The sequence below is a fragment of the Terrapene carolina genome, unplaced genomic scaffold (assembly GCF_002925995.2).
Source record: "Terrapene carolina triunguis isolate 2854851 unplaced genomic scaffold, T_m_triunguis-2.0 Scaffold67, whole genome shotgun sequence".
Classification (NCBI taxonomy): Eukaryota; Metazoa; Chordata; order Testudines; family Emydidae; genus Terrapene; species Terrapene triunguis.
In genome coordinates, this window is record NW_020664418.1 from 8,432,500 (window position 1) to 8,446,493 (window position 13,994).

General features: G+C 43.3%; 1 protein-coding gene across 2 annotated transcripts in view; it reads right to left on the reverse strand.

Moving 5' to 3' along the window:
* Positions 1–13,994, reverse strand: part of ARIH1 (ariadne RBR E3 ubiquitin protein ligase 1) — a 128,884-nt gene that overhangs the window by 63,415 nt on the left and 51,475 nt on the right. The window lies entirely within an intron of this gene.

Here is a 13,994-nt window from a genome sequence, read left to right on the forward strand (position 1 = left end):
GTCTCTTTTCCAAGATGAACAGTCCAGTCTTTTTAATCTCTCTTCATATGGAAGCTGTTCTGTACCCTCATTTTTGTTGCCCCTCTCTGCACCTTTTCCAGTTATATCTTTTTTGAGATAGGGAGACCAGAAATGCACACAGCAGTGGTGTGCGCGTACCATGGATTATATTTTCTGTCTTATTATCCATCCCTTTCCTAATGATTCCTAACATCGTTAGCTTTTTTCCCCACTGCTGCAGCACATTTAATGGATGTTTTCAGAGAACTAGCTACAATGACTCTAAGATCTCTTTTTTGAGTGGTAACAACTAATTTAGACCCCATCACTTTGAAAAAAATATTCCCAACTAGATTTACAACGCAGATTATTTTGCATTTATCAACACTAAATTTCATCTGCCATTTTGTTGCCCAGCCACCCAGTTTTGTGACATCCCTTTGTAATTTTTCGCAGTCCCTGGAGGACACCACTATTTACCGCTCTCCACTGTGAAAACTGACCATTTATTCCTACCCTTTGTTTCCTAGCCTTTAATGAGTTACTGATCCATTAGAGAACCTTCTCGCTTATCCCATGAATCCTTAGTTTGCTTAGCAGCCTTTGGTGAGAGACCTTGTCAAAGGCTTTCTGAAAGTCCAAGTACACTATATCCACTGGATCACCCTTGTCCACATGCCTGTTGACACCTTCAAAGAATTCTAATAGATTGGTGAGGCATGATTTCCATTTACAAAAGCCATGTTGACTCTTCCCCCCCCCCCCCATATCATGTTCATCTATGTGTCTGATCATTTTGTTCTTTACCATAGTTTCAACCAATTTGCCTGGTACTGAAGTTAGATTTACTGGCCCATAATTGCCAAGAGAGTTCCTGGAGCCTTTGATTTTAAAGTCAGTGTCAGGTTAACTATACTCCCATCATCTGGTACAGAGGCCGATTAAAGTGGTAGGTTACATACCACAGTTAGTAGTTCTGTTATTCCATATTTGAGTTCCTTTAGAACTTAGTGACTGTTCAATTGATCACTTTGTTCCAAAACCTCAAGCTGGGACGGTTCCTCAGATTCGTCACCTAAAATGAATGGCTCAGGTGTGGGAATCTCCCTCACATCCTCTTCAGTGAAGACTAGTGCAGATAAATCATTTAGCTTCTCTGTAATGACCTTGTATTCCTTGAGTGCTCCTTTAGTACCTCGGTTGTTCAGTGGCCCCACTGATTGTTTGGCAGGCTTCCTGCTTTTCTGATGTACTTAACATTTTTGCTGTTAGTTTTTGTTTCTTTTGCTAGTTGCTCTTTGAATTCTCTTCTGGCCTGCCTAATTAAATTTTTATACTCAACTTGCCAGAATTTATGCTTCTTAATATTCTCCTCAGTGGGATCTGATTTCCAATTTTTAATGGATATCTGTCTCTAACCACCTCTTTTACTCTGTTTAGCCATAGTGGCATTTTTGGTCCTCTGTTTTTATTACTATTATTATTTGGGATATACATTTAGTTTGAGCTTCTATTATGGTGTTTTAAAAATGTTTCCATGCAGCTTGCAGGCATTTCACTCTTGTAATCATTCCTTTTAATTTCTGTTCAACTTTCTTCCTCATTTTTGTGTAGTTCCCCCTTTTGAAGTTAAAAATTATTGGGTGGGTTTCACTGGTATTTCCCCCCCCCCCACACACACACACACACACTTATATAAAATTTAATTTCATTGTGATCGCTAGGGTTAAGATTTTGGCACAGTGATTTTTATTAAAATTCACAGGCCGGCAGCCTGAGCCCCGCCACCCGGGCCTGATGTGGAAGTCACTGAGGTTTGTTAAAGTCATGGATTCCATCACCTTCGTGACCAAATTATATCCTTAACTGTTATTACCGAGCAGTTCAGCTATATTCACCTCCTGGACCAGACCCTGTGTGCCATTTAGGATTAAATCATGAATTGCCTCTCCCCTTGTGGATTCCAGGACTAGCTGGTCCAAGAAGCAGTCATTAATGGTGTCTAGAAATTTTATCTCTGCATCCCATCCCAAGGTGACATGTTCCCAGTCAATATGGGGATAATCAAAACCCCCCACCCTATTATTACTGGGTTTTCTGTTTTTATAGCCTCTCTAATCTACTTTAGCGTTTCACAATGACAGTCACCATTCTGGTCAGGTGGTTGGTAGTATATTCCTACTGCCGTACAATTATTCAAGAATGGAATTTCTACACATAGAGATTCAGTGGTACAGTTTGATTTATTTAAGGTTTTCATTATATTTGACTACGTTTTATTTCATATATAGTACCCCTCCTCCAGCAGCATGACCTACTCTGTCATTTGTATATGTTTTGTACCTTGGTATTACTGTGTCCCATTGATTATCATCTTTTCAACACTAACCACTACTTTTCACCTGAGGTGGTTTTCCTCCTCTAAATGCCAAATTAGTAACAATTTCAGAACGACTATTTCCCCTCCCTCCTTCCTTTCAATTTTTGCCAACAACAGCTACACAGTTACAACGTGAAAAGTTTAAAATGATCCTCAACATGTCTCATCCACTAAAGGTTGGGGATAAAGCTGGCTCAGCGTTAGAGACACAAGTAAACTGGAATTCTTTGGCAGATTTCAGAGCAGATTTGGAAGTACTGAGATACCTCCAAGTACAAGTCACATGTTCAACTTTCTTCAATCAGAGTTTCAAGCATTTTGGTAATACATGATCCTCAAAAAAAGGGTCAGGGAGTTAACACTGCCAGAAGGGGCCTACCTGAGTCAAAATCATGCACTGGTGGGATTGACAGAAGGGAGATTCTGTAGGCCAGACTTTGCTCTGACCCCATTACTTTCAGAGGATTTGGGTGAGTAACTAACTACCCCTCTAATTGTAGGCTTGTGAACAACTGTGATACACAGGAAGTAAAATTCAGCTCACTCTCAGCTATGCTGTATCTGGAAGGCTCAAAATAAATGAAATTATTTTTATTCCACCTATTTCCTGCTTCAAGATTTTTAGCCACATCATTTTGAAGAAACTGATGTGACTATTTAAATACTCTTGGGTGCTGTGTGAAGAGAATTACAGAAATATGCAAACAGACAATGAAGATGTACGACTGACAAACAGTTACAAGGATTTGGTAGGCAGTTTGGATATCCAGGTCAGTGTTTTTAAAAACCACAGTTTCCTAGTACGGGATTACTGTATTTGTGAGTCTCTCACTCTGGAAAGGGACTATGTAAAAATAGCACCTGCTTAGTGAAAGAAGAGATCTGCTCCCTATATACATTCAGTGATCTCTATTTTAATGACATTTTTTCTTTTTGCAGAAACATAACTAGAACAGAAGATAATGTCAATCCCAGAAGAACAGGACAATTTACATTCCACTGTAAACAGCAATGTATCAGACAAATTTGTAGTAAAGACCTTCAGGCTAGGGCATTTAGTCATTTCTCAAGCTCTGAAAATCTGAGTAGAAACAGTCTGACATGAAGTAGTATTGAGTCTTATGTAGTGTCTCCAACTGAGTGTTTCTTACAAAGTTGTAATGCTGTTTCTTACAATGTTGTATTGTAAGTTTTTGCATTAACTATCGGAGCCAGATTCCTGTGCAATGGAATTATATGAATTCTAATTTGGGTAAGTGTCCACCAATATAGCAAATGAATTCCCATTTATGAGTATGTAGGATATCAGCTATCCAGCACTGAATCAGGGTCTTAACATCTAGTTTTAGATGTAGAGAATTTAAATCATGCCCATTCTTCACACTTGATAGAATTATGCTCACTGGGGACTACAGGCATTAGAGAGTCCATCTTTTAACTAAAACATTTTTGTTGCCCGTCTAGTCTACATGAGGCTCAAGGACACTATTAGGAAGAACTATTTCATATTAGGAAAAACTATTTCACTAGGAGGGTAGTGAAGCACTGGAATGGGTTACTTAGGAAGGTGGTGGAATCTCCACCCTTAGGGTATGTCTACACTACAGGATTAATCCGAATTTAGATAATTCGAATTTGGGAAACAGGTTGTATAAATTCGATTGTGCGCGGCCACACTAAGCACCTTAATTCGGTTTTTAACCACATTAATTCGGTGGTGTGCGGCCACACTACCCCATTAATTTAAACACAGTAATTCGGTGGTGTGCGGCCACACTAACCCTAATTCGAATTAACAAAATCGATTTAGGCTCTACTCCGCTCGTCGAGGTGGAGTACAGAAATCGATTTTAAGTGCCCTTTAATTCGAATTAACTGGCTCTGTAGTGTGGACGGGTGAAGGGTTAATTCGGATTAACGCAGCTAAATCCGAATTAAAGTCGTAGTGTAGACCAGGCCTTAGAGGTTTTTAAGGCCCGGCTTGACAAAACCCTGGCTGGGATGATTTAGTTGGGGTTGGTCCTGTTTTGAGCAGGGTGTTGGACTAGATGACCTTCTGATGTCTCTTCCAACCCTAATCTTCTATGATTCTATGATCCTCTTAGTAACAACAAAACTCAATCTCAGAACTCACATGCTATTAAGCAACTTCCCTGATTTAATGGGAGTTATTAGCAGATGATAGTGTGAATGCATTTTCAAGTTCCCGTTTCAACTAATCTTTAGTAAACAGTCATTCTGATTGCAATTGCACATGAAAAGTTTTACATACAAAAGGTATTTTCTTCCATGTAACAAAATACTGTACTTAGACTGGAGATCTGAATACAGTAAAAGCTTTTTTAACTGGCATGCTGGGAGAACGGGGGCAGTGCCGGTAAATTAAAAATGCTGGTTAACTCAGAGGGAGGGGTTTGGTGTTTGGGAGAGGTGCGTGGGAGGGGCTATGGGAAACAGGCTATAGGAGTAAGTTTGGGTCCGGGATGGGGTTTGGGGCGTGGGCTCGGGGTGTCGGAATGGGGGGGGGGGTCGTCGCTCACCGTCGGCGGCTCCCTGCCCTTGCTGCTCCTGGTGCCCCCTACAGCTCCCATTGGCCATGGAGTCAGCGCTCGGGAAGGGGGGGATGGAGGCAGTGTGCCTGCAGAGCCACCTGGACATGCCTCCACCAGTAACAGCAGGGATGGGGAGCCACTTGCGGGGAGCTGCCAGAAGTGAGTCCCCTCCCCCCCGCATCTGGCATCCCGAGCCCCACCCGTGCCCCATCCCCCTGCTCCCTCCCAAACCCCCTCACAGAGCGCGCCCTGCAACCCCTCCTACACCACAGCCCCCTCCCTGCCAGTCCCACACCAACCGCACTATAAAATGGACTTTCAGTGCAGATCAGAAATACCAGTTTATAGAGCTGGCCGGTTGGTGATAAAAGAGCTTTTACTGTAATATGGAAACATGCCAGAGGCATTTGGAAAATGGTCTCAATGGGTATTAGTTGTTCCAGCGGACAATTTATTTTTTTTAAAAGGACACAGATTTCAAGTGATTAAGAGGGAGAGAGTAGGTGCCCACTCCCAATGGCTTTCAAAAGAAATTAAGTGCCTAACCATCATGTGTGCCTTTGAAAATCTTATATCATTCCCAGACAATAGCTGTTTTAACACGGAGTTAAAATTTAGAGTATCTATCAATAATTGGGAGTAAAATGCATTATAGGAACACTGGAATTACCTCCAAAACAAATATTACAAATCCAAGAATTCCTTGTTAAGGTTAAGTTTCAAAGACATTAAAACATTTTAAAGGTTTGAAATCTAGAAAAATTAGATATGCATACTCCTGAAAATCTCAATATTTGATGCAAGGTTATATGAGGAGATTGTGGCCCCAACTGCTATCTGCTGTGTGCAGAGTACAGTAAACATGTTATGCCACAGCTTATCTATTATATACAGCCAACACATCTTTCACTGAGTCAGATATGCCAGCGCCCAGAGGCTCCTTACTTATATGTGCCAGAGAAGACTAGGTTTGTGACACAGCCACCTAAAAACCATCCTAAAAGATCACCAATCAAGCACCCTAGATTTCCACTTCCTTTGGGCACTGTGCGGAAGGAGTTAATACATTATCCCTTCAATCAGCCCAAACTGACTTTTTTGCTATCAAGAATGGGGATGCATGAGATACCATCTGGGTGCCACTAAAGCCATGTCACCTTCCTCTGGTATCTTACCAGACAACATAACATGACACTCGCTCCCCAACCGCATTTTGTGCAATTTCAGACATTTACCCGTTTGCCAGAGGCCTTGGAAATTCAAGCTGTTTGACGCCTTGGAATTCAAGGAAAGGGCACAAGTGCCTTACTGATTAAAAGAAATCAGAGCGGGAAAAGGGCCTGTGGGCTATCCCATAGGTTGTCAAACAGGTCCAATCAGATTGCAACCAGCTTCCCTTTTTTTATGGTTAGATGGAGGACACTGACACTTTGTTGTAACATGAAGTCTTAATACAGAAGAGGTTGAAAATCATTGTCTTAATCATATTTTGATTTCTACGGTGGCAAACCAAGGCAACCATTTCTATCTAGTGTCAAACAAGGATTTGACTACTATAGTCAGCCTTCCCTGAAGTCCTTAGTGGACTCAATGTGTTAAGGACTATATGGCTCTGTAGAAAATGTTTTCACCCCTCAGCTCACAGAGAGCCATGCCGATGACCTTTATAGGTGTGATGTATTCTCATGTATTATCACAGTATTTGGGTTGCAAACATAATAGGGGCATTTATGTTTAAAGTACTTTCATTGGAATTTGTAAATCTCATGGAAGCACTTCTATTGGAACTGGGTATTTTAAAAGCTCATCTTTACAAAAACAGTTGGGCCAAATTTGACAGAACTATCATTAATCCATACCCTAGAATCTCGGAGGGCAGCTTCCACAAACTCATGAAACTAACTGGATTTTTCCGCTGGAAACTACATTGGCCTGTGACAGAAAATTGAAGAAACTCCAAACAATTCGTTCTTCTTTCACTATCATGACTCAAAACTCCTGGTATGAGGCACTAACTGGCTCTGATGTTAAGTCTACTGTAACCACACAACTTGCTACTATGCTTTGGGGTTAAATAAAGAATGAAGTGATAACACAGATAGTTATCACAAATGAAAGTTGCTGATAATGCTGTTTTTTCCTCCAGCACAAAACTAAGGTTTGCCTTCACTGCAACAGATGGCTTGAGTTACTACACTCAAGCTAGCGAGAGCAGACACACTAAAAAATACCACTAGAATGACACAGTGATCAGGTTAGCAGATGATGAGCTGTTGGATCCCACTACATTACTAACTTGAGCATCAGCAGCACTCAAGCTTCAACCCACCCTCCAATTGAGCAGATAGCTGGTGCTTTCAGCTCCAGCTAACTCAAGCTAGAGATGTGTGTATATGAACAGGAGTAGGTTAGCAGCACCACTGAAGTTAAACACAAGTCCTAAGATAATGGACCTATGCTCCCTATCATGGGAGAAAGACCATGTTCATTGCTGGTGATGAATGAGGACAAAACCGAGCCTGACTTTCATATCCCCTGAGTTTATATAGTGGGCAAACAGTGATTTTCCCTTGTCAACCACAAGCTTTTACCATAAAGTCATTGAGACATGAACATAGCACCCCACACAATACCATTTTAACAGTCATTTTCAGACTAGTGCTGCGCTTGAAGACTGAGTAACAAGTATACCTTTTTTCAGTATCCAAAGAAGTGATGTCAGGTCAGTGGCTAGAAAGATATTGTGACGGGGCAAGGCCAGATGGCTATAAGAAAGTAGTGAGAAACAGGTATGTTAGCCCCAGGCTAAACAAATCCCTGTTACCATGGTAACCAAATGGCAGTTGCTCCAGGTTAATCAAGGCACCTGGGGCCAATTAAGATCCTTCCAGAAAGCAGTGGAGACAGCTAGGTTGATTGAGACACCTGAAGCCAATCAGGGGCTGGCTGAAACTAGTTAACCTCCCAGTTAGTCGGGTGGGCACGCATGTCAGGAGCTGTGGGAGGAAGTTGTGCTGTTGGAGAGACTGAACAGTACACACCATATCAGGCACAAGGAAGGAGGCCCTGAGGTAAGGGTGAAGTGGAGCTTGAGGAAGTGGGGACTGCTGTGGGGAAGTAGCGTTGGGAATTGTACGCATCTTGTTCTAAAAGGTCAGCTACCATAGCTGATACTATTAGGGTCCCTGGGCTGGAGCCCGGAGTAGAGGGTGGGCCTGGGCTCCCCCCTTTACCTCCCCCGATTAATCACTGAGACTGGGAGACAACAGAAACTGTGCAACAGAGGATAGTTTCTCCTCACCTCCCTCACTGGCTTATGATGAAAAATGGCTCAATAGGCTGTGACCCTTGTCTCTAGAGAGAGAAGGGTTACGTGGAGGGTCACAGTGAGCCTCTGAGGCTAGTGAAATCCGCCAGGAAACGCGGGACCCACGGAGACAAGGACAGAGCTTTGTCACAATATGAAAAGTCATGAAAGGCAACTGTTCACTTCATAAACTTCACATATGTACAGGTGGACTAACTCAGGCTGACCATTAAAACTTTGAAGAGAGGTTGAGCCAAGGGCTGGAAGGAAGAGGGTTTAGGATCTTGAGAGCTGGTGTCTGGTAGTCTTGATCCCACTCCAACTCATCTTCAGAAGTAGAAATATTAGAAAACAATAAAACTAAACATACTACTCCATAAGCTGAAGACTACCACATCTGATCATGGAAAGTAACCATTTAGAAGACACTTCAATGGAAAAATCCTAGATTCATCTTTGATATGCTCAGCAGTGAAGGGATTTAGATGTAGCAGCTCACAGCCCTGGCATAAGTGTAAATTATGGAAGGTAGCAAAACTTCAGTTCCACGCACATTACTGTCTTTTCTAAACATGTCAGAGAATAAGGGTGTATATTTTCCTTTCACAAATTAACTGGTAACGTTTATACATCCAGAGGCATGTTCAAGCTTTGGGGAAATTCAAGCATCAGCATCCTGCCAACTGCAATGACAGTAGCATACTGTATATACTCGTTCATAAGCCGATTTTTTTAGTAAAAAAGGGAAGCACCAGAGAAGGAGGTCAGCTTATGAACGGGTATAGACAGGGAGAGGTGGGACACAGCCCCTCCCCCCAACAGAGGGAGCAAGAAGAGGCAGGGCCAGAGTCTCTCCACTTCTGGCCATGCTGCTCTCCCCGCCAGCCTCCGAAGCAGCTGTGGCCGTGCCGCCTGGCCCGCTGGAACATGCTGTGGCCACATCGCCCGGTCTGGCCCACCGGAACAGGCTGTGGCCGCACTGCCCAGCCTGCCGGAGCAGCTTCAGCCAGGCCAGAGACATCCTCCCCTGGCCCTCACCAGATAAGATGGGATGGGAAGAGCGTGGGGGTCCCGGGCTAAGGGTGGGGTCATGTGGGGGGGGGGTGTCACAGGCGTTACTCCCCTGACTCCCAGCTTTCCCCCCCCCCCCAAAAAAGTTTCCCCACCAGCTGCTGCCCAGCCCATCAGGGTAAGCAGCTTCACTTTGTTTACTTAGGTTTACCTCCGTGCCTGCGGACACTCGAGGTAAACAAACCATCTCGGACCACCAGCAGCTTATCCTCATGCCCTGGGAGCCAAAGTTTCGCTGACCCCTGAATTATAGGGTCGGCTTATGTACGGGTCATAAAAATGTTCCATTTTTACTTATCCATCTTGGGGGGGGGGGGGCGGCTTATAAACGAACCAGCTTATGATTGAGTATATACGGTAAATCATTGAGCTCAAGAGGGGGAAATAGCAATACTTGAGCATTTTTTGTTCTCCCGGAGTTGAGCAGCATGTTGGGCATCAAGTGTTATCTAATATTACTTCCATGCAAGCCTCAATCCTCCAGAGATCCTTTCCAAACACCAGTTTTGCTTTCAGACACATATGGAGGACAATGGATGCTTAGTCATTGGATAGAACTGTTTCCCTTGACTGAATGTCTTGCTAATACCATTATATAGAATCTGATGAAACCTGCTCTGAGTATAAGAGAAACTCAGACCATGATTTGGACTCTACATAATGCCACACCAAAAGTGGCATCACAAAAGTATAAAAATTAACCTGTTCAATATAAAATGTGCATGACAATTGCAAAATGTGCCAAGGGACAGAGAGGAGATCTCCATGTTCTGAGAAAAGACAGGATAGCTTTCACCCATGTTACTGACGTCTTATAATTTAAGAGGAAGTGTTTTATACCGCTGAAGGAAGGCAACAGGGTATGTGGGTACTCAGCATCTATGAAAACGATCAGTCTACTTATTTATGTGCTTTATATTAGGCACCCAAGTTTGATAATACTAAGAACCAGTAAGTGCTACAAACATCGTTCTGTCTGACTCCCCAACACTGCAGAGGGGGATGTGTAAGTGGACAGTGTGTGGTCAAAAGTTACTTTCTTTAAAAAAGGCATATTTCTAATACCCTTAAATACAGAAATATTTTAACAGAATTTATTTTCTGTTTGTTGGTTGACTTCTGGATTCCACTCTACTCAGACAAGGAAAACACTAGTCATTTTCAGTATCACCTACACTAGCACAATGCCAAGTTAACACTTGCCAGAGAATATTTAAAGCTAAACAAGACTTTAAAAGATGTGTTTGGTTTTGTAAGACTACCATATCTACATTAAGTAGGTGGCCACATTCTTTTAAATAGAAACCTCTCACTGAAATAGAAGGATGAGAGCAGAAGATGGGTTTGGGGACTCTGGGCTCATTTCCAGCTCTGCCACCAACTCAGAGGCAGAGTGAAATTTAAAGCCCTGAATGCTCATCTCCTCACCACTATATTATGTAACAGCAACTAGTCATCAGAAGCGCTCAAGCTAGTACCTTGGTATAAAAAGAGGCTGCCAGCTGGGTGTTCTCTATGAAGAATGAACACAAACTTTCTCGCAACCACCCACTCCTTGGTTTCACACATCTGAGTTTCAGGGGAGTGCTAAGAAGCTTTGCTTGGGCTTTTCTGGGAAGAGAGGGTTGGGGGCATCAATAGAGGCTTGGGAGGAATTGTTTTAATACCCTTGCTGTAGTAGGAAATATTGTTAGCAAGTTGTTAATATTGTTTACTAGCATTGCCTGGCAAGGATCACTTATTACAGAGCTTGCTTGATGGTTGTAATTTTCAAATTTTGCACAAAAGACAAGTATTTTAACAATAAATGACATTACTCAAGGTTGATATATACCCAAGGATGTTGCAAGAATACATGTGTATTTAAAAGGTTTCTGCTGGGGTTTGTAAAATCCTCTTAAAAAAATGCCTAATCTAACAGCAATGTCCCCTTAAAATCTCACTTGTGGTCTTCCTTTCTCAAACTGATGCTACTTTATACTGGCCAGTATATAGGTGGTAAGCGAGAAAGCCAAAAACAAGCGTTGATGCTTAAGCAAGCATGTCTAGGTGTCCACTATTACAAAGTGAAAACTCCAGGATGGCAGCCGGATTAGAATTTGACCTGGCTTAAATACTCAACATGGGGAAATTCAGACAAACAAGACCACAGAAACAGACAGCAGCTTTATGTAGAAGAATCCAAATGTTACTGCTTGCAGTCAGGAAGTTAAGTGACCTCAACATAAGTGCATTCTTTCAAAACAAAAAACCCTTTAGATATTTTCAATAGTAATATTTTAAGAGCTAATAAGTTTGAAAGTCATGAATCTAGAAAGTTGTACCAGTAGTTCAGAAAATCTCAATGTCAAAACTTTGGGAATGGCTAAGGTTTTAATACCAGCCTTATCTTTGTCCCCTTACCCTTGACTACCATATATGATTCAGCTACTGTTACAGATCTCTACTATCCTGCAGCAAAGCTACATAAGAGCATCTGAACTGCAAACCCACCCACTAATTAGCTAAAGTCAGACTCCTTCCATACCCCCATTATGGGCTAAACCCCACATTACTTTATATATGGGTCACATGAGATCCTGCCTTATTCCATTATGTGGAATGGACATCCACCACCATCACTTCCCCAATTAACTGAACCTGTACTGATCAGTGACCACATGCTCCCAACACATACCAAATAAATGGTTTCCACATGTATAATAGGCCATGGATCACCCTATCACTACATCTTCTAAACCGCTTCATAGACCAGAGACCCCCCTGTAACCAATACAGGCCAGAAAAAGCAGTTATCCTACAAGATTCCATACTACTGCAATGCATATGCTTGTGTTCTCTCTCTCTCTCTCTGAAGTTACATTTTTCTTGTCTTAATTAGTGGAGTTCTAACGTCAGCAAGGAGGAGATAAGCGAGGTAAAGAACCAGCCTGGCTTTCCTTACCAGTGTTTCTAGACTGATGTCCCAATGTTTCATCAACTTGTATAAGAACCCTGATTTTCCTGGCTTCCATATTCTCTTTTACAGAGACTATCATATTTGCCTTTGTTACCAATCTAGCTGCTGGATTTGGGCTCAGAGGTTATACAGCAACACCACAAACTAGCAAAGCCTTCTTTCACTCCAGAAAATACAAATCTTTGTGTTTTCAGAAGAAACATTTTGCTCTAGCAACATTGACTAGAAATCAAAAGGTGGCAGCAAAATACTTTTCCACAGAAAACTCAAGATTCAAACCACAACCCCAAAAAACAAGACAAAAAAAATCAGTGTCCAAAAGATGAAAACAAGGCAGGCTAGCACATACTATACTGATGCCCTGTATTCGTCAAGAGCAATTGAGTCGTTGCAGGATTAATGCAGAGTCTATTTCTGGCCACCCAAGACTCAACATGTTAGACACAGAAAAAAACCAACATGCAAGGATGACATGCAGAAGGCACCCAATCTGAGTATTATAAGTATTTGCAAGATAACAGGAACATGTTTGTGCTTGCTTCTCTTAGGGCAGGGGTGGGCAAACATTTTGGCCTGAGGGCCATGTCGGGGAATAGAAATTGTATGGTGGGCCATGAATGCTCACGAAATTTGGGTTGGAGTGTGGGGGTGGGGAGAGGGCTCTGGTTGGCGGTGCAGGCGATGAGGAGTTTGGGGTGTAGGAGGATGCTCTGGGCTGGGACCGAGGGGTTTGGAGGGCTGGGGCGTGGGAAGGGGTGTTTGTTCCAGCTGGGGGTGTGGGCTCTGGGGTGGGGCTGGGGCTGAGATGTTTGGGGTGCAGGAGGGTGCTCTGGGCTGGGATCAAGGGGTTTGGGACCAGGGGGAGATCAGGGCTGGGGCAGGGGGTTGGGGTGTGGGGAGAGGCTCGGGGTGCAGGCTCCGAGCAGCGCTTACCTCAAGTGGCTCCCGGAAGCAGTGGCATGTCCCTTCTTTGGCTCCTATCCGGAGGCATGGCCAGGCGGCTCTGCATGCTGCTCCATCCACAGGCACCCCTCTGCAGCTCCCATTGGAATGCTTAGGAGCTGGAGCGGGGCTATGCCGTGGCTTCCAGGAGCCATGTAGTGCGGCCCCCGACCCAGCGTCCCAGCCAGAGCGGGGCCACGCAGTGCAGCCCCTGACCCAGCGCCCCAGCCAGAGCGGGGCAAGCCCCAGACCCCACTCCCCAGCGGGAGCTCGTGGGCTGGCTTAAAACAGCTCGTGGGCCGCATCCAGCCTGCAGGCCATAGTTTGTTTGCCCACCCTTTCTTGGGGCATTTGGAATTCTTGCAGAAAGACAAAATTCCCAGAGCATATACACATGAAACTGGAAGGGAATTGGGGGATGGAAAAAGAGTCAAGAGCAACAAATGCCCCCTTAAAAAAAAAGCGGGCATACTTCTCATGGGTACAAGTATCAGAGAGGTAGCGTGTTAGTTTGAATCTGTAAAAAGCAACAGAGGGTCCTGTGGCACCTTTAAGACTAACAGAAGACTTCTGTTAGTCTTAAAGGTGCCACAGGACCCTCTGTTGCTTTTCTCATGGGTATTTACTTTCCCCATTAGCCTCTGAAAATTATCAGTGCTAAAACAATAGCTGGTGTGCACTGCTATGTAAAAAGGAAAAATTTCCTCTACCTCACATAATAGATTCTCCATACATGTTGTATTCATCTGATCCATGACTAGATCAATCCAGTTATCTGCACTT